This window comes from Gopherus evgoodei, chromosome 11 (assembly GCF_007399415.2).
Source record: "Gopherus evgoodei ecotype Sinaloan lineage chromosome 11, rGopEvg1_v1.p, whole genome shotgun sequence".
NCBI lineage: Eukaryota > Metazoa > Chordata > Testudines > Testudinidae > Gopherus > Gopherus evgoodei.
This window is the reverse complement of record NC_044332.1, coordinates 78,678,252-78,704,531: the sequence shown is the minus strand read 5'-3', so window position 1 is coordinate 78,704,531 and position 26,280 is coordinate 78,678,252. Positions and strand designations below refer to the sequence as shown.

The 26,280-nt window shown below is 56.0% G+C and overlaps 1 protein-coding gene across 2 annotated transcripts in view; it reads right to left on the bottom strand.

Annotated features, from left to right (window-relative positions):
• The window catches only part of VIL1 (villin 1), a 48,969-nt gene extending 25,563 nt beyond the window's left edge, over positions 1–23,406 (bottom strand). Inside the window, exon 1 of one of the 2 annotated variants that reach the window (XM_030580830.1) lies at positions 23,216–23,406. The gene's annotated coding sequence lies outside the window, so the exon portion shown is untranslated. Of the gene's footprint in view, positions 1–22,506; positions 22,573–23,215 lie in introns of those variants that run through there. The other variant, XM_030580831.1, reaches the window with a different exon arrangement.
• Positions 23,407–26,280: the final 2,874 nt, after the last annotated feature.

Sequence of the window (26,280 nt, the reverse complement as noted above, 5' to 3'; positions counted from 1 at the left end):
GTGCCATGATGGCTCATGGCCAGCTGGAGCCCTGAAGGGTGGCATCCCCACCCCTCTGCCCCGAGATCCAGGGGCACTCAGCTGCATGCACCCCCATGCTGATCACGCCCCCCCAGCATTCAGAGCAGCTCAGATACTTGCCCCCCTCCTTGCTCAGCTCGGGTCAGTTGCCCCCTGTGTCAGGACAAGCTGGAGCAGCTCCACGCCCCTTGCCCCCCAGGCCCAGACACGGCCCCTCTGGACTCTGTTACAGGGAGCAATGATCTGCCCAGAATAGGCCTTTGGTCTGGGTGTGGGGTTCAGCCGGCTCCCCGTCTCCCTACCCCGTGTGCTCAGCTTGACCCAACCCTCACATGCCCCCACCTGCCTGCCCCCTGCTCGGCTGCGCCTCCATGCAATGGAGGGGCCATCGCCCCCAGATCATCGCACCTGTACAGTGATGTCAAACAGTGACCAGGCCCTGAGGAACCTCCCTGGGGAAGCTCCGCCAGGTTCATCTCAAAGCCTGACACCCTCTGTGGCCTGGCCTTGTCCCCTGCCTCAGTTTCCCCATGTGTCCCAAGCAGATACCACTCCTGCCCCTCCTCCCCAGGGCCGCGTGGGCGCTGACATGCAGAGATGCCCTGTACAGGCTCATAGGCCCTCTGCTCGCTGGCCCCGGGGGCTGCCAGAGACACCACATCCTTGCCACCGCTGTGCCAGGCTGGAGGGAGGTGCGGGCGATTGGCACCCATCAGGGAATGGAGCCTGCACCTCCAAGGGGGAAGGGGAGCGGGTCTGATTTAGGGAGAGCCCAGAGGGGTCCCTGCTTCTCTGCCCCAGCAGGCTGTGGGTCCGATCCAAAGCCCTGTGCACCGGATCAGGCCCTATATCCTCATCCCTTGGCGCTCCCCCAGAAGCCACCAGCAAGGAGCAGCCCTCGTCAGTCACAGGCCTCCATGTCCCACCTGCCCCCTCCAGGGTTGCCCTGCCCTGGGAGCAGAGGGGGCCGGAGAGGCCTGGCAGGTGGGTCCCAGCTGTTGGGGGCTGGGCCCTGAGATCTGCCCCAGGTACTGCAGGGCAAAGCCAGGCACAAGGGGATGCGCTGGCAGGGGCCAGGCCAAGGTGCCAAGCCCCGAGTCCCTCCACCAGCCCCTCACCTCTCCGGCAGTGCTAGCTGGCGCGGCTGAGACGCGGTGCCCAGGCAGCGGCTTGGAGACGGCTGGTACCTGTGCAAAGTGCTCTCCTGCCAGAGATGGAGACAGGGCGACCTTTGTCCCCTCCTTGCCCGGGCCTGCGTTCGCCATATAAGGGCAGGAGCCTGGGGAGGGACACGCAGGCGAGCCAAGGTCCCTGGGTCCCTTGGGCGCCCCCCCGCTGCCCGGGCACCGTTACTCCCTGTTCATTGCCGGCAAGCGGCATCGTTATCTCGTCACAGATCTGCCCCTTGGCCCCACCCCGCCTCTGCCCTGCAGCAGGAGGCCCCTGGAACAGAGCCTGGGGCGGGTTCCCGTGTGCTGGAGCCGAGTCTGGCCATGCTGGGAATCAGCAGGGAACCGGCGCGGTGTCGCAGGCAGAGAGGCACTGGGGAGAGCAGGCCCAGAGCACCGCGCCTGCAGCAGGGTCCCCGGCAGAGCCGTCCACGGCCACCGAGGGAGGAACAGACGCTGCTCTGAACGCCCTGGGACCACGCAGGTTGATGGCACCACACCTGCCTGAGGACTCTGGGTACCCTGCACCCACCTGCCTCTGGGCATTCTGGGTACCCTGCGCCCACCTGTCCCTGGGCATTCTGGGTACCCTGCGCCCACCTGTCCCTGGGCATTCTGGGTACCCTGCGCCCACCTGCCCCATGGCATTCTGGGTACCCTGCACCCACCTGCCTCTGGGCATTCTGGGTACCCTGCGCCCACCTGCCCCATGGCATTCTGGGTACCCTGCGCCCACCTGCCCCATGGCATTCTGGGTACCCTGTGCCCACATGCCTCTGGGCATTCTGGGTACCATGTGCCCACCTGCCCCTGGGCATTCTGGGTATCCTGCACCCACCTGCCTCTGGGCATTCTGGGTACCATGTGCCCACCTGCCCCTGGGCATTCTGGGTATCCTGCACCCACCTGCCCCTGGGCATTCTGGGTACCCTGCGCCCACCTGCCTCTGGGCATTCTGGGTACCCTGCACCCACCTGCCTCTGGGCATTCTGGGTACCCTGCGCCCACCTGCCCCATGGCATTCTGGGTACCCTGTGCCCACCTGCCCCTGGGCATTCTGGGTACCCTGCGCCCACCTGCCTCTGGGCATTCTGGGTACCCTGCGCTCACCTGCCCCTGGGCATTCTGGGTACCCTGCGCCCACCTGCCCCATGGCATTCTGGGTACCCTGTGCCCACCTGCCTCTGGGCATTCTGGGTACCCTGCGCCCACCTGCCTCTGGGCATTCTGGGTACCCTGCGCCCACCTGCCCCATGGCATTCTGGGTACCCTGTGCCCACCTGCCTCTGGGCATTCTGGGTACCATGTGCCCACCTGCCCCTGAGGACTCTGGGTACCCTGCATCCCCCTGCCCCTGGGCATTCTGGGTACCCTGTGCCCACATGCCTCTGGGCATTCTGGGTAGCCTGTGCCTACCTGCCCCTGGGCATTATGGGTACCCTGCGCCCACCTGCCACTGAGGACTCTGGGTACCCTGCGCCCACCTGCCCCATGGCATTCTGGGCACCCTGTGCCCACCTGCCCCTGGGCATTCTGGGTACCCTGCGCCCATCTGCCCCATGGCATTCTGGGTACCCTGCGCCCACCTGCCCCTGGGCATTCTGGGTACCATGTGCCCACCTGCCCCTGGGCATTCTGGGTACCCTGCGCCCACCTGCCCCATGGCATTCTGGGTACCCTGCGCCCACCTGCCTCTGGGCATTCCGGGTACCCTGCGCCCACCTGCCCCATGGCATTCTGGGTACCATGTGCCCACCTGCCTCTGGGCATTCTGGGTACCATGTGCCCACCTGCCTCTTGGCATTCTGGGTACCATGTGCCCACCTGCCTGAGGACTCTGGGTACCCTGCGTCCACCTGCCCCTGGGCATTCTGGGTACCATGTGCCCACCTGCCCCTGAGGACTCTGGGTACCCTGCATCCCCCTGCCCCTGGGCATTCTGGGTACCATGTGCCCACCTGCCCCTGAGGACTCTGGGTACCCTGCGCCCACCTGCCCCTGGGCATTGTGGGTACCCTGCACCCACCTGCCTGAGGACTCTGGGTATCCTGCATCCCCCTGCCCCTGGGCATTCTGGGTACCATGTGCCCACCTGCCCCTGAGGACTCTGGGTACCCTGCATCCCCCTGCCCCTGGGCATTCTGGGTACCATGTGCCCACCTGCCCCTGAGGACTCTGGGTACCCTGTGCCCACCTGCCCCTGGGCATTCTGGGAACCCTGCGCCCACCTGCCCCTGGGCATTCTGGGAACCCTGCGCCCACCTGCCCCTGGGCATTTTTTTTTAATTTTTTTTTTAGGTGGGGCGCCCAGGACTTCACACAGTGTTCAAGATTCAGAGCGTTAGCCATGTTGGTCTGTATCAGCAAAAAGAATGAGGAGTCCTTGTGGCACCTTAGAGACTAACAAATGTATTTGGACATAAGCTTTCGTGCGCTAAAACCTACTTCATCGGATGCGTAGAGTGGAACATACAGTAGAAAGAGATATATATATACAGAGCATATGAAAAGATGGGGGTTGCCATACCAACTCTAATGAGACTAATCAATTAAGGTGGACTATTATCAGCAGGGAAAAAAAATCTTTTGTAGTGATAATCAGGATGGCCCATGAGCCCACAAAAGCTTATGCCCAAATAAATTTGTTAGGCTCCAGTATTCAAGTTGTGAGCAGACCATGGATTTATATAGTAAAAGTGAAGGAGTTTGGTTTGCCAGACTGATCAGCAAAGCCAATGCTGACAAACTAAGTGAAAAGGCTGCAAAACACCAGGCCTCTGGACTGCAGCGACATGCAGAAAGCCTTACAAGCCAGTCACTGCCAAAGCCAATTTTAGAAGTACTTAACGAGGCTGTTAAAAATGCTGGAGCCACAACACAGTTTATTCAAACAAACACGGCTGTGGCATCCTACTTTCTCTTTGAGCAAGAGCTACCACACACTGCAAACTGGAGGCCAATGTTAGGTGCGTTGTCACTTGTTAATCCCGAAGTTGAACACTGGTTCCGAACAAGACCAGCAAATGCTCACTATCTTTCTGCAAGAAACTCAACTGACTGGCTAGAAGCATGTGGTGCAACAGTGAAAGACTCAGCAGCTGAAAAACTGAAGAACTCTCTCACCACATTCAGAAAATGTGCAACATGGCTGATGAACGCACCGATGCAAATGGGTGTCAAGGATTAAGTCGTTGCCTATGTTATCTTGTTGACAGTGCTAGGTCAGTGGATGAATTTCCAGATGTCCAGGTTATAGAAGACACATCGGCTGCATCTCTGACAACCCACATCTGAGAAGAGTTAAATGCTTGTCCACTGGCCCCCAAACAGCTGGCTGCTTGTGCATTTGATGGAGCTGCAAATGTCTCTGGAAGACATGGTAGAGTACAAGCTTTGCTCAGAGAAAAGCGTAACCCTAATCTCTCCTATGCACACTGCAGAGGCCATCTATTCCAACTAGCACTAGTACAAGCTGCAGAATCTTCAAAAGGCATTTAAAAAGCTATACATTTAATGTCTTCATTATACTCTTTTTCAGCAAGAGTCCAAAAGGACTGAACATCTTGGAAAATATAGAAGATTAATTGGGACAGAAGTTCAAATTAGTCTAACCAGGGAAAACTTGCTGGCTTTCTCATGAGCGATCCTTGGCTGTTGTCTTAAAATTACTCCAGCCGTTATTACTGACTTTGGAAAGTATCAGCCGAGATGGCACGGATCTAAGTAGTGAGGCTGGTGGATTATTTTTGCTGCTAAGTTCAGAGAACACAATCGCCGTTCTCTCTTGTAAGTCTACTGTTCAGAAACCATTTGGGTCATTCTACAATGCCATCCAGGCCTCTGCTACACCAGCATTAGATCTCTGTCCAGCACTGGAAGCTACCCTTGGCTCAGTCAGCGAGCAATCCGCTGGAGACGTACTGGAAGAAGCAAAGATTTCAGTTCAGAAGTTGACCAATTAGGGCGCTTATATTAACTCCTTAAATGAAGAAGACAAGAAGTGTTTCTTAAGCCAGCTAAGAAAGTAAAGTACACGGACATCTACAACAACTACTTCTGGATTCCATTAACCTCTACGTAACTTTTACAGGTGCCTGTCTTGTAAAACACTGACAGTTGAGTGGAGTGAGGCACTACCAGCAATGGGGCTGCCATGTGACTAGGACAGAATAGAGAATTTGAACATAGAGCGGAATATCATACCATGAACGAATGCAGATTTGATTTCAACCTCTCCTTTATCATCACTAGTGGTTCGACCCAATTTTTGTGCTATGTTTCCTGGGATGAGAGAAGTAGGAATTCATCTCCTTCTACTCCTGGCCACAACAGCTACAGCTGAGCGTTCTTTTTCCTCATTGAATAGAATTTTGTGTTCTGAAAGAAGTCACCTACTGCGTGATCATGAGTTTATCACTAAGGACTAGAAGTACCTGACACATGAGAAGCCACCAAAAATGAATGCACTGCATTCGAGAAGTTCATTAACAGAGTTCACAGAACCATAAAATCTCAGGGTTGGAAGGGACCTCAGGAGGGATCTAGTCCAACCCCCTGCTCAAAGCAGGACCAATCCCCAACTAAATCATCCCAGCCAGGGCTTTGTCAAGCTGGGCCTTAAAAACCTCTAAGGAAGGAGGTTCCACCACCTCCCTAGGTAACCTATTCCAGTGCTTCACCACCCTCCTAGTGAAATAGTGTTTCCTAACTTAGACCTCCCCCACTGCAACTTGAGACCATTGCTCCTTGTTCTGTCATCTGCCACTGCTGAGAACTGAGTTGTGCAAACTTACAAGAAGAAGAATGTAGGTGTAGTGCTTCCTAGTAGGCTCATGTAGCCAACTTTAATTTGTGTGATGATTTAATAATAAAATGGCCATGCAACATTTTTCAGTGTTTACTGTGGTGCCGTACAACCCCCTTCACCCAGCAGTCTCAGCCCTCATCGGTCCTCTCCCTGCTCCCTGTATTTCTGACCACACCCCTAATCTCAGTGTCCAGGGAAAACACGGCAGTGACATATTTTTTCTGTGTGATACTTATTTATATCCCATTCTGTCAGCTGCAGGATTCAGCATCAGTTCTCCTCTGAAATGGAAATAGCAGGGGAGGGTTACTTATTTTGGTAGGCTACATCGCTGGCTCATTTGGTGGGAGAAGCCTGAACCTCTAAAGAGCTAGTCTTTTTGTACGGTTTGTTTTTAAGATGTTTAAGGTCAGGCTTGACAAAACCCTGGCTGGGATGATTTAATTGGGGTTGGTCCTGCTTTCAGCAGGGGGTTGGACTAGATCCCTTCGGAGGTCTCTTCCAACCCTGAGATTCTATTCTATGATTCTGTTCACCTCATCGAAAACACCACGTCAGCTCTTCAATACAACTCTTTGCCTCCCCACTAAAGTTTGTCTGAGTTTGAGCTCCACAGCAGCAACGGTTATAATCATCCCACACCATGTTTCACAGAGATCATGCGCGCTTTACTGACGGCAGGCTGAGCTGTGGCACTAAAGCTGGAGCAATGGTGGGGAGGAGGAGAAGGTGGCACATCTTCAGGCAGTGGTGGTAGGAGGGGTGTTTGTGCTGGTGGAGGCCGGGGAAGCCCTGGGGCCACCAGGAGCACTGGGGAGTGAGGGTTGCCCTCGTCAGTACAGAATAGGTACACAGCGCCTGGCTCCTCTGGGGTGCTCAGTATAGCTGGCAGGGCCTTCTGCCCCTACCCATGTGCCATCAGGGTATTCAGGCAGCAGCAACATTCTGGCTTCCACAGACATGGGAGTGTTGCGGGAGGGAAAGGACTTTTGGGGCCCTCTTCTCACCTCCGCCACCACCAACGCCTCTGTGTGGTGGCAGCCATGTTTGGACCCTGTAAGAAATAGATGGGAACTGCTTCTGCCAGGAAGAATTTCAGGTGAGCATAGATGGCCCTCAGTAAGGGAAATAGGAAATCCAAAATCCTTCTCTCTCCTTTCTATCCACTGCCTGAGAACATACACCTGCATGGGGACAAACCCACCTGGCTCATCTTCACCCTACAGACTTCAAAATCTCTTTCTGAACAAGCCCTTGCATCTCCAATGAGATATTACCCAGGAGCTGGCTGGAACCTACGCTCCCTTTGATCAGAAACCTCTCTCGGTCAAGGCAACAGGACAAGTGCGTTGCTGCCTGAGCCTGCCTGCTGAGATATGAACTGTAATGGTCAGAGATCGCACCAGCACAGAAGTTTATTGAAGGTGAACCCTAAGGAAATTAAGAGTTTAAATTATCCTCCACATGTCCCATGTCCCACTACAATGAATCCAGGCAGGATCCTTTGGAAGCCAAACACTTTATGTTTCCATCCCACACCACCTTCAAGTTTTAGCAGATTAGGACAAGTCAGCACATAAGAACAACCACATGTATCAGTAGCTGCTAATGGTAACAATTCACTACCTCTCCCTACTAGAGATAGCAAACCCCTACAGAGAGCAGTGTCACACGACCTGTGGTGTAAGAAACCGCTCTCTGTAGGAGTTAGCTACACCAGCTAGTCATTTTTAGCACATTAGGACAAGTCAGCAAATAAGAAGAACCTTATTGTTGGTGGTGGTGACGGGGGACTTCACCTACCCAGACATCTGTTGGGAAAATAATACAGCAGGGCACAGATTCTCCAACAAGTTCTTGGAATGTACTGGAGACAATTTTTTATTGTCCAGTACATTCCAAGTACATTCCAGTACAGGGTGAAGATACTGTTCTAGGGGAAAGGCTCTTCTCGATTTGATTTTGACATATAGGGAGGAACTGGTTGAGGTTTTGAAAGTGGAAGGCAGCTTGGGGAAAGTGATCATGAAATGGTCGAGTTTGGGATTCTAAGGAATGGTAGGAGGGAGAACAGCACAATAAAGACAATGGATTTCGAGAAGGCGACTTTACCAAACTCAGAGAGCTGGTAGGTAAAATCCCGAGAGAAGTAAGTTTTAGGGGAAAAACAATTGAAGACAGTTGGCAGTTTTTCAAAGAGACGTTATTAAGGGCATAAGAGGAAATTATCCCACAGCGTAGGAACAATGGGAATTATGGAAAGAGACCAGCCTGGCTTAGCCAGGGGATCTTCAGTGATCTGAAACTCAAAAAAGAGTCCTTCAAAAAGTGGAAACTAAGTCAAATGACAGTGGATGACTATAAACAAATAACAGAAGTCTGCAGGGACAAAATTTGAAAGACCAAGGCACAGAACGAGCTCAAACTAGCTAGGGATGTAAAGGGTAACAAGAAAACATCCTACAAATACCTTAGAAGCAAGAAGACAACCAAGGACAGGGTAGGCCTGTTAATTAATGAGGGGGGAAAGACAAGAACAGAAAATGTGGAAATGGCAGAGGTACTTCATGACGTCTTTGTTTCAGTTTTCACCAAGCAGGTTGGTGGTGACTGGACGTGTAACACAGCGAATGCCAGTGAACATGAGGTGGGATCAGAGGCTAAAATAGGGAAAGAACAAGTTAAAAATTACTTGACAAGTTAGCTGTCTTCAAATCACCAGAGCCTGATGAAATGCCTCCTACAACACTCAAGGGGCTGACTGAGGAGATATCTGAGCCACTAGCGATTATCTTTGAGAAGTCATGGAAGACAGGAGAGATTCCAGAGGACAGGAAAAGGGCAAATCGAGTACCCATCTATAAAAAGGGAAATAAGGGCAAACCGAGGAATTACAGACCAGTCAGCTTAACTTCTGTACCTGGAAAGATAATGGAGCAAATAATCAAGCAATTGATTTGCAAACACCTAGAAGATAATGAGGGGATAAGTGACAGCATGGATCTATCAAGAACAAATCGTGTCACACCAACCCAATAGCTTTCTTTGCCAGGGTAACAAGCCTTGTGAATGGGGAGAAGCAGTAGATGTGGTTTATCTTGACTATAGTAAGGCTTTTGATACTGTCTCGCATGACCTTCTCCTAGAGAAACTAGGGAAACGCTACCTAGATGGAACTACTATAAGGTGGGTGCAAAATTGGTTGGAAAACTGTTCCCAGAGAGTAATTATCAGCAGTTCACAGTCAGGCTGGAAGGACATAATGAGTGGGGTCCCACAGGGATCGGTTCTGGGTCCGGTTCTGTTCAATATCTTCATCAATGATTTAGATAATGGCACAGAGAGGACACTTATATAGTTTGCGGACGATACCAAGCAGAGAGGGGTTGCAAGTGCTTTGGAGGATAGGGTCAAAATTCAAAACGATCTGGACAAACTGGAGAAATGGTCTGAAGTAAAGAGGGTGAAATTCAATTAGGACAAATGCAAAGTGCTCCACGTAGGAAGGAACAGTCAGTTGCACACACAAATGGGCAATGATGGCCTAGGAAGGAGAACTGCGGAAAGGGATCTGGGGATCAGAGTGGACCATGAGCTAAATATGAGTCAACAGTGTGACGCTGTTACAAAAAAAGCGAAGGTCCTTCTGGGCTGTATTAGCAGGAATGTTATAAGCAAGACACAAGCAGTAATTCTTCTGTTCTACTCCACACTGATTTGGCCTCAGGTGGAGTATTGTGTCTGGTTCTGGGCACCACATTTCAGGAAAGATGTGGACAAATTGGAGAAGGTCCAAAGAAGAGCAACAAAAATGATCGAAGGTCTAGAAAACATGATCTGTGAGGGACAATTGAAACATGATGACAGTTTTCAAGTACGTAAAAGGTTGTTACGAGGTGGCGGGAGAAAAATTGTTCTTCTTAACCTCTGAAGACAGGACAAGAAGCAATGGGCTTAAACTGCAGCAAGGGCAGTTTAGGTTGGACATTAGGGAACACTTCCTGTGACGAACTAGGAATGTTCGTAATGTTTTCTCTGAACACTGTGTTGGTGCCTCAGTGTCCCCATGGCAGTTCTTAAGTATCTGGCAGAGCAAAGGGCCAGTGCACCTAAATGCCTGGCACTCTGTCTCCTAGCAACTGATGGCCTGGGCCCCTCCTCTGCAAAGGTGCCAGCTGAAGGTGTTGGAGACAAAGGGATCAGGTGACCTTCTGGCCCGGGAAAGGGGCTGATGAGAGAGGAGGGGCTGGAGGGGGTTGTTAGTCTGGAGCTGGCTGGGGACGAGGAGTGAGGGCAGACATGGGGGTCTGCCTCACTGGGCCCCAGAATGGACCCGGCCGAGGGGTCCGGTTCTCTGTACCTACAAGCGCTGTTTTAGACCCTGTTCCTGTCATCGAATAAACCTCTGTTTTACTGGCTGGCTGAGAGTCACGTCTGACTGCAAAGTGGGGGTGCAGGATCCTCTGGCTGCCCCAGGACCCCACCTGGGTGGACTCGCTGTGGGAAGCACACGGAGGGGCAGAGGATGCTAAATGCTCCAAGAAGAGACCCAGGAGGTGAAGCCGTGTGAGCTTCTTGCCCTGCAGACAGTCTGCTCCAAGGGAGAGGAGGCTCCCCAGAGTCCTGCCTGGCTTTGTGGGGAGCACTTCCAGAGCATCACCCGGGGACTCTGTGACACTTCCTAACTCTGAGGGTGGGTAAGCAGTGGAATAAATTGCCTAGGGAGGTTGTGGAATCTCCATCACTGGGGATTGTTAAGAGCAGGTGAGACACACACCTGTCAGGGATGGTCACGATAACATTTAGTCCTGCCATGAGTGCAGGGGCCATGCTGCTACCTGTAGGAACTTGCTACGTCAGGTAGCAGGTTTTCACAATAGCAGTTTCTTGCAATCCAGTGCGTATCAGTAATTGCTATGGGTAGCACATTCCTACACAGCAGATTCACACACCTCTATAGTGTGAGAAACTGTCTGTGGGCATTTGCTGCATCAGCTAGGAGTGTTTTACACCAGATAGCAGTGTTCTGCAATCCAGTGCCTATCAGTAACTGCTACAGGTAGCACATTCCTACAGGGAGAAGTTTCCTATGCTGGGTCCAAGTCTTGCTCTTTGGACACAGGTGTGGCAGGGACCTGCAGTTCTAACCTCATGTGGCACTTTGACAGCCCAAGGGCAGGTCAGTATGGCCAGGCCCCTTATCCTGTGAGGGCTCGGCCCAGACCCCTGGGGCAGGGGCAGAGAAGGGCCCAGAAGCCCCCGGGGCTGCAATGGTGAGGATGGATGGAGGGGGGCTGTTGCTCTTGGTCTCACAGGTCTAGACAGGGCGGGGCACTATCAGAGCTGGAATTAAAGTCTCCCTGGTCGGTCATTATTTAGCACCTGCTGCCTGGCAAAGATCACTCCCGGCCCGGTAAATATTTACCCAGCTGAGCAAAACCAAAAGAATCCTTGAGAGCTTTCGCTGGACTCTCACTTTCTGTCCCCATCACCCCCAGAAGCAGCGTGACTCCCCCTCCCCCCTCATGGGGTGACACTCCTCTGGGTGTTAACTCCTGTGGGCGTGAGCTAGCAAGCCCAGGGCCCTGGGTGTCCTGCCCGTGTGCTGCAAGCCTGGGTCTGTCTTTGCAGCCAGTGGGCATGTCCTGGCCAGTCCCGAAGCTAAAACTTCACGTGCTGCGTTCAGGTTCTGTTGGCACTGGGATAGCCCTTAATATTGCAACGACCGTGTCTATTTCTCCTAGTGTATTTTACCGCATTGCACACATATGGGAGTCCCTCACCCAGCTCCAAAATGCAGCCACTTCTGGGGGGAGGCACAGCCACACTGCATGGGGCTCACGTGCCTGGCGCTGAAATGCTTCTGTGACAAAGTGGGAATGTTTGTGCTGTGTTATGTGAATGCTGAGTGGGGAATGTTGGCCTGGGAAGGTTGCAGGGGAGTTGTGCTGGGATGGTATTGGGGAAGGGAGGATACCTGCACATGTAACATGAGAACCCAGGAGGGGGGTTGGGGGCCAGGTGACACCTCTGCCCAGGACACTGGACAAAGGCTGGAGGAGGAGCTGGGGGGAGGCTGAGTGAGAGGCTGGGGAGAGTTTTCAGTTTTGGAGCTGGCTGGGAAATGGAGAGGTGCCCGATGGGGCTGTGGCCTCCCTGGGGGCCCCAGATGGACCTAACTAAAGGGGGTCCCATTCACCTTACCTACAAGCTCTGTTTTAGACCCTGTTCCTGTCATCGAACAAACCTCTGTGTTACTGGCTGGCTGAGAGTCACGTCTGACTGCGAAGTGGGGGTGCAGGACCCTGTGGCTTCCCCAGGACCCCGCTGGGGTGGACTCGCTGTGGGAAGCGCATGGAAGGGCAGAGGATGCTGAATGCTCCAAGGAGAGACCCAGGAGGTGAAGCCGTGTGAGCTGCTTGCCCTAGAGACAGTCTGCTCCAAGGGAGAGGAGGCTCCCCAAAGTCCTGCCTGGCTTGGTGGGGAGCAGTTCCAGAGCATCGCCCGGGGACCCCGTGACAGCTCCCACCTCTTGGATGGGCCGTGGCAGCTGTTTAACGGGCACCAAGCCAGGCTCTGTGACGGTTTAGGACTGGCAGTGAGAGAGAAGCCGCAGAATGGAGGGATCAGAGACGGGGTCTGGCTGTGCAGAAAGTGACCAGTCCAGACACACACACACACACCCCCGAGAGCACCCAGCCTGCATTCCCCCAGCAGGGCAGGGAGAGGGAAAGGTTTCATGGGGGCCTTCGTCCTGTTTTATTGCTTTACAGCACTGGGGAGTTTCTCCGGCTTATCTTATCTCCTGGACTCCCACACACAGACCAATGTCTGCTGCTCCCGGGGGAAAGCAGAATTGCAGGCCCTGGGGTTGGCCTGCTTTAAAGCTGGCAGGATCCCGGTGGGAAAAGCCTCCTTGCCGCATCCCAAAGCTAATTATGGGTGGGGTCCCCATTGCACCCCGTGCTCAGCTGCTGCAGCACCCCGACAGCCAGCATAGGGAGACCCTGTCCCCAGAGCCGGGCTCCAGGAGCGGCTGTGGGTGGATGCACAGAGACAGGGACTGACGTCCCGAGGGAGCAGCCTGTCCTGCAGGAGTTGGCCCATTGCACAGGGCCACAAAGAGCCTTGGCTGCACTGAAGGGTCCTCAGGCCAAGCAGCCACTTCCCTCTAATGCTGCAGAAAGGCGCGGCCGTTCCCGGCTCGCTCACGGCGTTGGAACGCCAGGTGTGCCAGACGCGCTCAGCTGGGTCACCGGGGCATGTGCGCCCGACACTGCCCTGGCTTTGCTGCCCACGCGGGGACTCGGTCCTGCTGTGAGGGAAGGGGACTCGACTCGATGACCTTCCAAGGTCCCTTTCAGTCCTACACTTCTATGATTCTATGACTGCGGCGGCAGGGTGGGCCCATGGTGGCTTGGCACGGGAAGGGGCGCAGTGGCTTGGCACGGTTCTGGTACAGGAAGGGGTGCAGTGTCTCCTGGTCCCAGGCTTTGCCCTGGTCGGCCGTGGGGCTCCCCAGGCTGCTGCTTCCCCAGGGGAAGCCCACGGGACAGCTGATCTCCGGAGCTGAGAGCAGGAAGGAACCGACCCCAGGGACATGCCGGTGCCTGTCTTTGTCCTGGGACCAGCTGCATATGGTCCAGGGCTGGGGCTGCTCTGTGCTCCCAGAGGTGGAGTAGGTGTTTGTGAGTCCCTGGACCAGAGTAAGTGGGGGCCGCTCTCCATCCCTTCTGCCTGCAGCACACCTGTCAGGAAAATGGGTGGGGCGCAGGGGCTTCCCTCACTCCCCCCACCTGCCCGGCACTCCTGCCAGGGAGTGGGATCAAGGTGAGGGGGCTTCCCCCACTCCCTGGCAGGAGTGCTGAGTGGGCAGAGCGAGTCGGGGTGAAGGGGCACCCATTTTCCCTGGGCCCCTCCAATTGGCCAGGGCCACTGGGCATGGCCCCGTTGGCCCAGTGGCTAATCCACCACTGCCTGCTTTTGTGTCTGCTGGGCCAGGAACTCCTTCCTGGCTCTGGCCTCCTTCCAGCTGCTGCTTTAAACCCAGGCAAGAGGCGGTCAGGGTGCACAGAGCTGGCGTGGGAAGTGACCCAGTTCCTGGGCCCCTGGCCTCTTTGGAACCAGGCGTGATTAAGGGAGGAGTTTTTCCGGTGCCCTGCCAAATTGTAGGCTCGGTGCCCTGCCCCAGAGCTGCGCATCCCCCGCTGGCTCCTTGCTATTCAACCAGCCCAAGGAAAGTTTCCGGGGGCTGCAGCCACATGGATGCGATCGGGGTGACTGGAGCGGTCCTGGAAGAACATGAGGTTAATCTACGCTCTAAGTTCCAAAAACCTAGGCGGGCGGGGGGGGCAGGGGGAGGAGGAGCATCACGTTCAGGCCAGAAAGGTGCATCCTCAGGGAAACTGATGTATGTCCCAGCTCTCCCTGAAATGAAGCCGGCAAAGAACTGTCTGTTGCAAGGATCATGCTGAGCCTACAAGAGATCAACTCACCAGGAGGCTACTGTGCTGGGCAGACGGCTTGGCACCAATTTCAGCAGGATCCCACCTTCGCCAGCACGAAGGTGCTGCTCAGGCAAAAGGCACCAATAGCTGCCATCGGGTGAGTCCTGGGTCCACAGACAATCGCAGTCCTGGTTAAAGTCAGTGGGTGCCAAGAACCTTCCTTCAGACTCAGGGGAAGGAGCAATTAAGCCCTTTTATGGAGTAGCGAGAGCTGCAAACAGTGGGGGGTGACCAACCAAAGCACATGGGGCAGATCAGAGCTGACTCAGGGCGATGCGGTGGGGTTTCTCAGGGTGCACAGGCAGCGGGGCTAGGAAACTGGTCAGCCTCCATGTGTTGCAGGTGGGAAGGCTGGTGAAGGAGTTGCGGGGATGACCCTGAGAAGCAGCAGAGTGATAGGGCTTCTTGGGCACAGAGCCTGCAGGAGGGGCAGATGTGGGGATTATACTAGATACATTCATGGAGGTTAAGTCCATGAATGGCTACTAGCCAGGATGGGTAAGGAATGGTGTCCCTAGCCTCTGTTTGTCAGAGGGTGGAGATGGATGGCAGGAGAGAGATCACTTGATAATTACCTGTTGGCTTTACTCCTTCTGGGGCACCTGGCATTGGCCACTGTTGGCAGACAGGATACTGGTCTGAATGGACCTTTCGTTTGACCCAGTCTGGTCATTCTTATGTTCTTATGATTTCTGAGCAAGGCAACTGCCTGCTGAACGGGCTTGGGGAAGTGGGACCATGTGCACAAGGTAAAGAACCAGGTAACACTGAAGAATCTCCCTGCCTCAGAGCACCCGTTTCTCCACCCAGCAAGTCCCCATGGATGCGATGCTCCGGCTGAGGGCGTCTAGACCAGTAGCCAGATGGCCCAGTTTAGGGTGTGGGGCTGTTTGTGTGTCTGCACTGCTCCCCCCCACAGGCTGGGCGGTAGCCCGGGGCCTTCCAGCATAGAGTGGGTGGGAACTGGGGTCCTTCAGCCCAGCTGGTGGCAATGCAGGGCATGGCCCTGGGAGCAGCACTAGGAAGGCTGCGAGGAAGAAATACAGCCTCATGGTGGCGCACGGATTTGCCAGCCCCTGATGCTGGTGGCTGAGTGACCCTGGCCGGGGCTGACGGGACAGATAAGCCACTGGGGTGCAAGCTGGTTGAGTCACATGATCTGCGTTGGCAGTGGCCAGAAGCAGGGCTGCAGCGGCGCCGTTAGCCCCGTCTCCGTGCTGGCCAGCTGAAAGAATGACATTTGGATCCACCACCATCACCCCCAGCCACTCCGGAAGTGGCACTTACCCCATCACATGACACACAGATCAGGGGTCACCCAGTGACATTAACGGGCAGCAGGTTAAATACAAACAGCAGGAAGTACTTCTTCGCACAGCCAACCTGTGGAACTCACTGCTAGGGGATGCGGTGAAGACCAAAAGTACAACTGGGTTCAAAACAGAAGTGGTTCAGTTCCTGGAGGACAGGTCCATCAGTGGCTATTAGCCAGGATGATCACAGATCTAACCCCATGCTTTGAGGGTCCCTGAAACCTCAGCCTGCCAGAAGCTGGGAATGGGTGATGGGATGGGTCACTTGATGAGGCCCCTGCTCTGTTCATTCTGTTTGAAGCACCTGGCATTGGTCACTGGCAGAGACAGGACTCTGGGCTGCATGGACCATTGGCCGGACCCAGTGTGGCTGTTCTGAGAGGAACCAGCAGCAATGGGGGGGGGGCTGATGTTTAATGTTCCCACCGGCAGCAGGCAGAGACCTGACAAAGAGCGTGAGGAAGAGAGAGGGGGAGCGCAGGGCCAGGACTTGGTGTTTTCCCCAGGGCTGAAGGGCTCAAGCACAGAAGCAGGCCCATGAGGCGAGGCGTGGCAGGGACCAGGAGCTGGGAGTGGAAGCCAGGGGTGGATCGTTGCATAGTTACCCTAGTCTGTACCCAGCCCCTGCCACTCTGGGATGGGCCAGTCAGAGATCGGATAGGGGCAGGGTGCGCCGGGGGCTGACCCAGTCTGGCGGCTCCTACGCCCTTGTGAGGCCAAGTGTTAGAATCAGTCTCAGGGTCGGAAGGGACCTCAGGAGGGCTCCAGTCCAACCTCCTGCTCGAAGCGGGGCCAATCCAGGGTTAGTCAGCGCCTGGGTCCAAGTGGCCGACAGGGAAGCGCAGCCCTTAACGGCAAAGCCCTCAATACCGCAGCTTCTCTCCCAGCCAGAACTTGAGACGCTAACGCAGTGACAACTCCACACGGCCAGCCGTATAACAAACTCCACCAGCACCATCCAGAGCCTGCCCGCCAGCTCCCTGCACGGCTGCGCCAGGACATCGGCCGCGGGGTGTGTCCTGGGGCTGAGTTGTGTCGCCCAGCCATGGCTGCTTGCTTCTCAGGACCCCCTCGGGCACGACTCTGTCCCTCGTTGCCTGCCGTCCTGGGTTTGGCGCCAGTGTCCCCTCTTTCTCTGCAGCCTGTGTCCGGCTGGGTGACAACCTCACACACCCGTGGGGCAGTGACTTGGGAATACAACCACTGTGCCGACTAGCTGGGCCAGATGGCTGGCTGCCTGGCCAGGTTTCTGTACGGCTGCTCCTGGCTACACTGTCTGCCAGCCAGCCAGATCCCCGGGCTGGAGCGGCACGACGCTGCGGCCAGCTGGGTGAATGATCACGCCTCCCGGCTGGCGTAACAGACATCGGTGCTGGCGCATGCAGCGTCCCACGGGCAGGGCCCCTTCCCCATCATGGGCCTCCCGCAGCCCAAACTGGGAGAGGAGCAGAGCCAAGCATCGAGGCAGTGGCCTGGCAGGGCGGGCGTGAGACGGGGTTTGCAGCTGGCTCTCCAGTGCCCCAGGGCCTGCTGGCAGGGACAGGGAGCCTGGGCCGGGTATCTGGGCTCGAAACTGCAGGCGATGGCTGGGGACGGCGGGTGTGAGAAGAGGTTTGCAGCTGGCTCTCCAGTGCCCCAGGGCCTGCTGGCAGGGGCAGGGAGCAGGGCTGTCCTCAGGCATAGGCAGAATAGGCAGCCGCGTAGGGCCTCACACTGCCTGGGGGCACCGCTCTCCAGGCAGCCCAGACAGTGGAGAAGCAGGGCTGCTGGGTCCTAGAGAGAGCCGAATGCAGCACGGTCTGAGGGACGGGATTGACTGCTGGGGTCTCTGGGAAGGGGCGGGGGTAGGGGTTGTGAGTGTGACTCTTTCCCCCCAGCTGAGGTGAGGCGAGGCAGGCTCTGTGGCACCCCTCTCTCCCTCCTCCCTCCCCTCCGTCAGGGCTGGGCTGGGTGAGGTGCTGGGGGGCAGAGGAGGCTGGCTGCCTGCTGAGGAATGACAGTGAAAGTAACTCACTTCCTGGGCAGGCAGCCAGAATTGGAATGTCACACAGGGCTTGGCTGGGGTTAGCCAGATGTGTGACAAATCAGGATAGGGGATTGGGGTAGGGTGAGCAGATATCCCTATTTTATAGGGACAGTCCCAGTTTTGGGGTCTTTTTCTTATATAGGCTCCTTTTGCCCCCCACCCCCACCCATCCCTGTCCTGATTTTACGCACTTTCTGTCTGGTCACTCTAGGTGGGGGTAATTGGCGTCTATATAAGACAAAGCCCCAAATATCAGGACTGGCCCTATAAAATCAGGACATCTGGATCTGGCCACCCTCGCTGGGGAGCGCCTCTCCCCCGGGCTGGCAGCTGCCAGCGATCCATCTCATCTGGGGGGAGCTGCATAGGGCAGGATGAGCTGCTGTGGCTCCATGGGTGCCCCGTCTCTGAGATCAGATGCTGTGCTAACTTCACCATGGTCTGTTGGGCTGGCGGCGGTGCCCACTGGCATGTGATTGGACCTGAAGGTTTGCTGCTGCTGTTGCCACTCTGCACCCTAAGAGGTGGATTTTGGGGTTCTGCAGTTTTCCACCTATCTCCTCCTCTACTGCAGCTGTTGGACCAGCAGGCCAGGGGGTGAGCCAAGCATGAAAGCAGTACTGTGTTGCCATTTAGATTGTCATTTAACAACTTTGTTTGCCAAAAATTCTTGCTAACAATCCTGAATCCAATTTCAATATTTTTTTAAATCAATATCTTAGCCAAAAACAGAAAATTAAGTTGTTGAAAATTATTAGTGACAGGTTTGGTTTGAGGCAGAGAGTGGGTCAGTTTTCATCAGAGAAACAAAAAATGTTGACTGACTTTCCTATAGCCTGTTACTCCTGACAAGAGCCCTCCAACAACTGTAATATGCTCATCTCCTTACTAGTGTATAAAGCAGGGGTCGGCAACCTACGGCACACGTGTCAAAGGTGGCAGGTGAGCTGATTTTTGATGGTATGCAGCAGCAGGCTGAGCGGCTCAGCCCATCACTGCTCTGGGGTTCCGGCTGCTGCCCTATTGCCAGCTGGGATACCAGCCATCGGCCCCACTCAGCACCTGCTGCTGGCCTGGGGACCCCCAGGAACCCCAGGCTGGCAGTGGGCTGAGCAGGCCAGTTGAACCACTTAACCTGCTGTCAGCCTGGGGTTCCATTCACTCAGCCAGCAGCGGGCTGAGCGGGCTGGTGGCGGGCTGAGCGGGCTGGTGGCGGGCTGAGCAGGGCCGGTGGGGGGTTGAGTGGCTCAGTCTGCTGCCAGTCTGGGGTGCCAGCAGCACTCAGTCTACTGCTGCTCTGGGGTTCTGGCTGCCGGCCCCTTGCCAGTCAGGAGCTCAGCCGCCAGCCCCCCTCTGCCTCCTGCCAGCCTGGGTGAGCAGAATCCCAGGCTGGTAGCGGGCTGAGGGGGGGTTGGCAGCAGGGATCCTGGCTGCAGGGCCGTCCTTAGGCATAGGCAACATAGGCAGCTGCGTAGGGCACCTGAAAATTTGGGGCACCACTGGGTCTTAGTGTCCACCCTCTTGTTTTCCTATCCCTGTTTTGACCCTTCCTGCAGGCTCCCACAGATGGCTGCTCTAGCCTGGTGAGGGAATCTAGTGAAAAAGTGAAAAAACCTCCAGCCTGCCAGACCTATTAGCACAACATTGAAACTGTTAAAGAGACATTCAAGGGGTAATAAAGCCATTTAACAGGCATTTGCCAACCCCATGGTATATACTGACAGGTTTCAGAGTGGTAGTCCTGTTAGTCTGTATCAGCAAAAACAAGGACGAGGCCTTGTGTCACCTCAAAGACTAACAAATTATTTGGGCATAAGCTTTTGTGGACTAGAACCCATTTCATCAGATGTCCACGAAAGCTTATGCCCAAATAAATTTTTATACTGTCAGTTTCTGACTTTACTGACAAAAACAGTTGTGCATTAATGTAATATTTACACAGAACATGTCAGTCTACAGGACCTTAGTTTAAAATTTGCTTTAAAATATTTCATTAGTGAGCTGGTGAAGATTATAAAATCACATTTCTAAAAAATGCTTGCATAGAGTTTTAGATGCACAATCATCTTTAGCCTTAAATGCGTGGATCTTCACACATAGTTTTTTAAATAAATCCTTCAAAAGACCTCCCTTATCTAAAATACACATTTTAATTACTATAGTTTAAAAAAAAAGTGCTTCCAAGTCTTCCTGTCCTTTCTGTCCATCCCTTCACCACCTCTCCCCCCACTCCCCACTGAAGAGAGCCCTTAAAGGGACAACAGTCCTTCCCTTCCAGATAGCTGGACAAAGAGTTTCCCTTTCTTTACTTCTGACTATCCGACGAACTAGTTTTAAAAGAACCCTCCAGCAAAATCAGTACCTTAGTAAGACAAAATCCTTGTTATACCTAAAATCTTTGGAAACATATTTTTTTAAAATTGGTGAAATTTCATAACCATGTCTCTTGTTATGGAGATCACACAAAGTAAATTACTGTTCCCTTTTTCTAAAAGCAATGAACATTGTTATGAACACACTAAACCTCTCTGATTAATTTAAAAGAATGTCTTTGTTTCAGTGAGTTAAATACGTAGTAATCGGGAATGCTGGCTTAAGATTTGAGTACATTTAAAATATAAATTCAACTTAGAAATACTGATGAAGAAAATGTAAAACAGAGAAGAGCTGCATCATGTATTCCATTATATGTAATGTTGTATTCAGCAGGACAGCTGACTCACCCTTACTATAAAGTTTTTGCAAATAAATCTCTGACAAACTTCAGGGCATATCAGAAAACCTGTGACTGACATTTTTTATTCCCAAATTTTAGTGCTTTTAATTAGGTACTTTCTTCCTGTCCATTCTGCATGAGGGAGAGGGCATGGAAGTCTCTGCGGGGAACTGTGACTCTCCGCCACCATGAGGCAGGCTGGGCATCTCATTATCCTTTGCTGTCAAGTCCCTCCTCCCCCTCCCCCACCAGGCTGTGAGCTTGGGCTGCCATCCGGCATAGGGGCACCAGTTTAATAATACTGCCTAGGGCCCCATACATCCTAAGGACGGCCCTGGCAGGGAGCCTGGGCCGGGTATCTGGGCTCGAAACTGCAGGCGATGGCTGGGGACGGCGGGTGTGAGGAGAGGTTTGCGGCTGGCTCTCCAGTGCCCCAGCGCCTGCTGGCAGGGGCAGGGAGCCTGGGCCGGGTATCTGGGCTCGACACTGCAGGCGATGGCTGGGGAAGGCGGCAGGCTGGGCCGTTCCCGTTATCAGGCCCAAGCTGGTGGCACAGTCCAAGCCTCTTCAAACATTAACCAGCACTTCCTCCCGGCTCTGGGGCCATTTATGGCCCAGTCAGTAAATGAAGGTGCAGAAGCAATTTATAATGTTGACTCTGCTGCAACCTGTGGACTTTCCCATCCCCTCCCCCCCCCCCGCCTTCCAGGTGCACACATGGGCACCCCATGGTGGGGCCCAGGCCACTCGTGCCCTAATGCAGGGCTGAGGTTGGACCTGGGCGTCTGCCCACTGGGCCAGCGCCGGGAACAGCTCTTCCGTGGGCACACCGGCTCCCTGCCCAGTCACAGCTTCCAGCCACAGAGCAGACTCCCCCACACCCAGGGTGCCCCCTTGGCCTGGGTCCCCTTTCAGGCCCTGTGACTGGGCACATGGAGGCCATTGGCTAGCTCGGTGCCTGCATGTCACACTTTGCCCGGGGGCAGGATTTGAATACCAGGCCCGAGGCCTTGCACTGGGCTCTGTATCACTGGGCACCAGGATGCCAGGGAGATGGGCGCATGGCGGCTGGTGTTGCTGGGCAGGTGGCTGCACCCATTGGAGCTTTCTCCCAGTGAGCGGCTCTATCCCTGGCTAGAACAAACCGCATTGACCGGGCCAGGAAATCTTGTGCCTGGGGCACTCGGTCCTGGTCTGGGTCAGACAGGCCAGGAGCCAGAATCGGGAGCTGTCTGAGTGGGGGGCAGAGGTGGGGGCTCAAGGCCGGGGCTGACTGAAGCTGGGGAGGCAGGTGCCCAAGCTGGCAGGGGAGGGTTCAAGAGGAGACAAGCACTTTGCAGCAGCCCCCCACCCTTTCCTGCCTACATCCCCCACCCCGCCTGGGTGCTGTGTCCCCACTGCCCTGTGGCTGCTGCCGCCTCCTCCCTGGCTCCACAGAGACGCTGGCGCAGACCGGAGGGGCCCTGGGGGGCGGGTGCCATGCTCCGACTGCTCCCTGCAGGCAGGAAGGGTGTGGGCAGGATGAGGGTGGCTGGGTGACTCTCGTCTCTGGGCAGCAGGGGCTGGCTCGGTGCCATCCCCGGACCCCATGACCCGCTGGCTGGCTCCACCCGCAGGGCGCCTCTTTCCGCGCCTCACCAGGGGGATGCCAGCAACCCGGGAAGGGCAGCTGCCAAGAGGAGCCGCGGTTCCGATCCAGGCAGGGTGGTTCCCGGGAGAGCAGATTTCCAGAGCTGGAAGCCCTGTCTGGTGCCCAGGTCTGCCCGAGTGACAGCGGCCATTGCACTGGCACTGCTGATGGGCTCCGGGCAATCAGCTCCCGTCAGGACCCGGTGCTGGCAGGAAAAGACGCCCAACGAAGCTCTGCCTTCTTTAAACACTGGCATGTCCCTGCCCAGACTCTGAAAGTCCCGTGCTCCCTTGGGATACCAGCTCTGTGGCACTCACCTGGTGCTCATGGCAGAGCCGAGCCTCTGCCCTCGGAAAGACACTGGGCCCAGAGAGTGCGCTGGCGTCTCTGCCTGCCACATGGGTGATGCCAGCTGCAGGCTGAGCAGCCGCTGGTGTTTCACTGGAGGGCAGCGAACTAGGCAGGCAGGGGGAGGTTCTCACTCCCCCGATCTGCAAGTTTCCCAGGCCCATCCCCTCCCACTCCCACTCGCTGTCTTTGCCAGGTGGGCCCTGCCCCACGGAGCCCCATCCTCTCATTCAGCTTCCCTCATCAGCTGAGCTGGCGGCCCCTGGGCGTTCTGCCCCCATCGCCCTGTGCCACCTCCCTCAGAGGACACAGACCTGGGCGGGACCCCTGGTCCCTGAGCCAACCCCATCACATCAGCTGCAGTGTAAAACCAGTTACCCCCCAGCTCCTGCCGGCCTGGCCGGGCTCGGTGCATGGGGGCCTCCTGCCCTCCAGCTCCTTGGGTTGTTTCGCCCACCTGCTGGGTCCCTGCAGCAGGGGCTGGCCTGCGGGCCCCTTGGCTGGGCAGTGCCCGGCACAGCAGGGCCCTGGGCCAGGAGCAGGGCCCCTCAACTACAGTGGCAGGGAAAACGCCAGCCTTTGCCAGCAGCTTTTCCCAAGCGCCTGGCCCCGGCCCCATCTGCCACAGGTAGACCCAGGTTTGCCCACCCCATTCGGCAGCTGGCAGCCCCCCCTTACCTGGCACAGCGCAGCCGGGGGAGGGGCAGCGTTAGGGCCCGAATGTTCGGTCGAGCTCTTTCGGCTGGTGCAGGGCGTTGCTCTGCCCAGGGCTTGGCGAGGGAGGGGACACTGCCCGGCAGCCTGGTGATGGAGTATCCCAGCACCCCTCCCCCTCCTGCCCGCTAATGAGCTGAACTCCAGCAATTAGTCCCTCAAAGGGGGGGTGCCTGGGCAGGGGGGGAGCGAAAGGTGACCAGGGATGACAGGCAGCTCATTTATGAGGGAGTGGGGCATGCCAGCCCCAGCAACGGGCCGGAAGCTGCCAGGGGAGTGAGTCAGAGCCCTTGGCTGGGAGCGAATCGGCCAAGCCAGCAGGGCACAGAACGGGTGCCCAAGGGAGGGGGGGCGAGGGTGAACCTGTCACCAGCCTCCCCCCAGGGCAAGCGATGGGGGAACCATTCAGGGCACCTATTGGCCGTACCCACCCCCATCCTGGGTCTGAACAGGTGTGGGGTGTGCAGGAGCGCTGGGGGTCCTCCCAAGTGTGTGTGGGGGGTGAGGCCAGGGACCAGCGAGTTAGGGACGAACACGCTGCTCAGGCCTTGCCCAGGGCCAGCCCCATGGGCCTGTCACGCAGGCAGCCCGCTGGCCCTAGTCCCTTCAGGCGCTGCGCCGAGTGGGGTGGAGGCAGGTGGGGCGGGGGGCAGGAGACCCGACGGGATGCAGCAAGGGGGATACTGGGAATGCTGTGCCAGCTCCTGGGAGGGGGGGTGCACTCAGGAATAGGCATCCCTAGGTGGGCGTGGGACCCCTGGCACAGGCGGCCCTGCCTCTGCGCAGGGGGTTGGACGTGGTGACCGTGTGGGGGCCCATCCTGCCCGACAGCGCTATGCATACCGAGCCAGCAGCGGGGGGCGGGGGGGGTCAGGGCGATCCCCCTCCCCCACAGGCCTGTCGGGCTGAATTCCCCACCTGAGTGGCTCCCACGCTGAGGTCAGCCCCCGCCTCCCCTACCATTAATTGGTCTCAAACCTCCTGCTTTTCTGAGGCTGGTTTGTGGGGCAGCAGCCTGGGGGCGGGTCGGCTGTGTGGTGTAGCCCCCTCCCCCACAGTGCCTCTGGAAGGCAGGTCAGTTGTTTGCCCCATGGGAGGGTGGGGAGAGTTACAAGCCAGGTCATCTGAGCTCCCGGCCTGTGACTTAGTCACAAGATTCCCCTTGTGGCAGTGCTGGGGCCACCCCATGCCTGACCCCCCCACACTTTAGTCCTTCAGAGAGAGAGAGAGAGAGAGAGACGGGGCCAACCCCAGCGTATGACCCGAGGGAGGTCTTGTGAGAAACCCACAGCACACGAGCAGGGCCAGGGTGACAGCTGGGGACAGTGGAAGCCACCGCCCAAGGACACAGACAAGGCTGATCTGCAGCTGGGCACAGTCACCTCCCTTTACCTTCGCCGAGCCCTCGATGGACTGTCACGGAGGGCAGCTTTAGCCACACCAGACATTGCCCGGCCCCCGGCAGAGGGGTGGTTACAAATCCCCTTGTGCCGCATGGAGAAGGTACAAGCCCCAGACCAGTTGCACGGTTGCTGGGCCTTCGGGCTGCAGGCCCTGCTGCTGCCTGGCCCAGAGCTGGCCACGCTGGCTGAGGGCGAGGGCCCAGGGCTGGCAGGTGAGCGCGTCACCTTGCTGAGGGCAATCACAGGGGATGGCCATGGCCAGGCACAGGTTTTGGCTTCGGGACACCAAGACCCACATGCTCAGCACTAAGCCCGTCGGCCAGCAAACGAGATGTAGTCGCACCCACAGATCTCCTTCCCTCCAGCAGGGGGCAGTAAACCACACACATTGGTGCACACAGTTGTGTCAGCAGAGGGCCAGGCGATGCAGTGTGTGTAGGTGTGTGTCTTTGTCACTCAGCCCCCACCCCAGATCTCATCTCCTCCAGCAGGGGGCACCCCCAGAGCTGGTGGCTGAATCAGTACATGGCAGACCCAGGTTGGTTCTCACGGTTATTTTTTTTTCCTTTAAAGATTATTTTACAGTTTAATCACACAAAAGGCACTTTGATTGGGTTTCTCTCTCTCCCATAGTTGCGATTTGCTCTTGGGTCGTCTCTTTACCCATCAGATACAGAGTGAAAATACGACCAGACGCAGGCCCGCAGCCAGTTCTCCAAAGGCCAGTGCAGGGGCGCTCCCCGCATGCCGGCAGTTCGATACAAAACTGCCCCTGTGCTGCCAAAGCAGGGGGTGCCCAGCAGGGGGCAGCGTTAGCCAGGGCTGCACCTCAGTGCCATGAAACCAACCAGGTTAATCAACACGACGGTGCCACTGGTTGCGCTTCTGCAGGGAAGTGCTGGGTTTTCCGATACTGCTTCCGAGTGGGTCAGGCCCTGGCCACAAGGGAGCGGGACTGGGCTCTGGCTGCTCTACAAAATCAGGCGATCGAGAGGCTCAGGCCAGGCTGGTGGGCGTCAGACTCGGGCACTGGGCAGAGGCCGCTGTAGGGAGATGGCACTAAAGGGGGAATCAGATTTCATGCTGCCCAGGTGGGGGTGCTGCAGAGGCACCCCCCACTGGAAAGGTTCAACTCTCTCCACCAAGAGGGGCAGGACAGATGTGACATGGCTCGCAGATGCCTGGGGGAATCTGACAGCTGGCGTGGGGGCAGGGGGGCGAGCGGCATGCCAGGAGCTGGACACGTATCACTAGCAGGACTGATGGCAGAGCGGGGTGGGGATTGTCCAACAGTTCTCCATTGGGAGAGGCTGACGTGATGACATCAAAATGTTTCATGAGAACATATCGCGTTCACCCCAATTGAGATGGGAAGTTGTCCAAACATGCCATCAAGAACCGTGTCTGAGACTGTCCCTTACCGCAGAGATGCCGAATGGCAGAACGAAACATTTTAACCCTACGGAAAAAAAACATTCCCATAAATTCAAAACAAAATCGGTCCAAACGTGTCGGTTTGTGACAACGTCTGAGATCTCAACTCTTCGCCCTGATTTAGGATTAGACAAAATTTCAAAAACCTCTGAATTCCTATAGGACAGAAATGTTAGGTTTTGGCTAATTTAG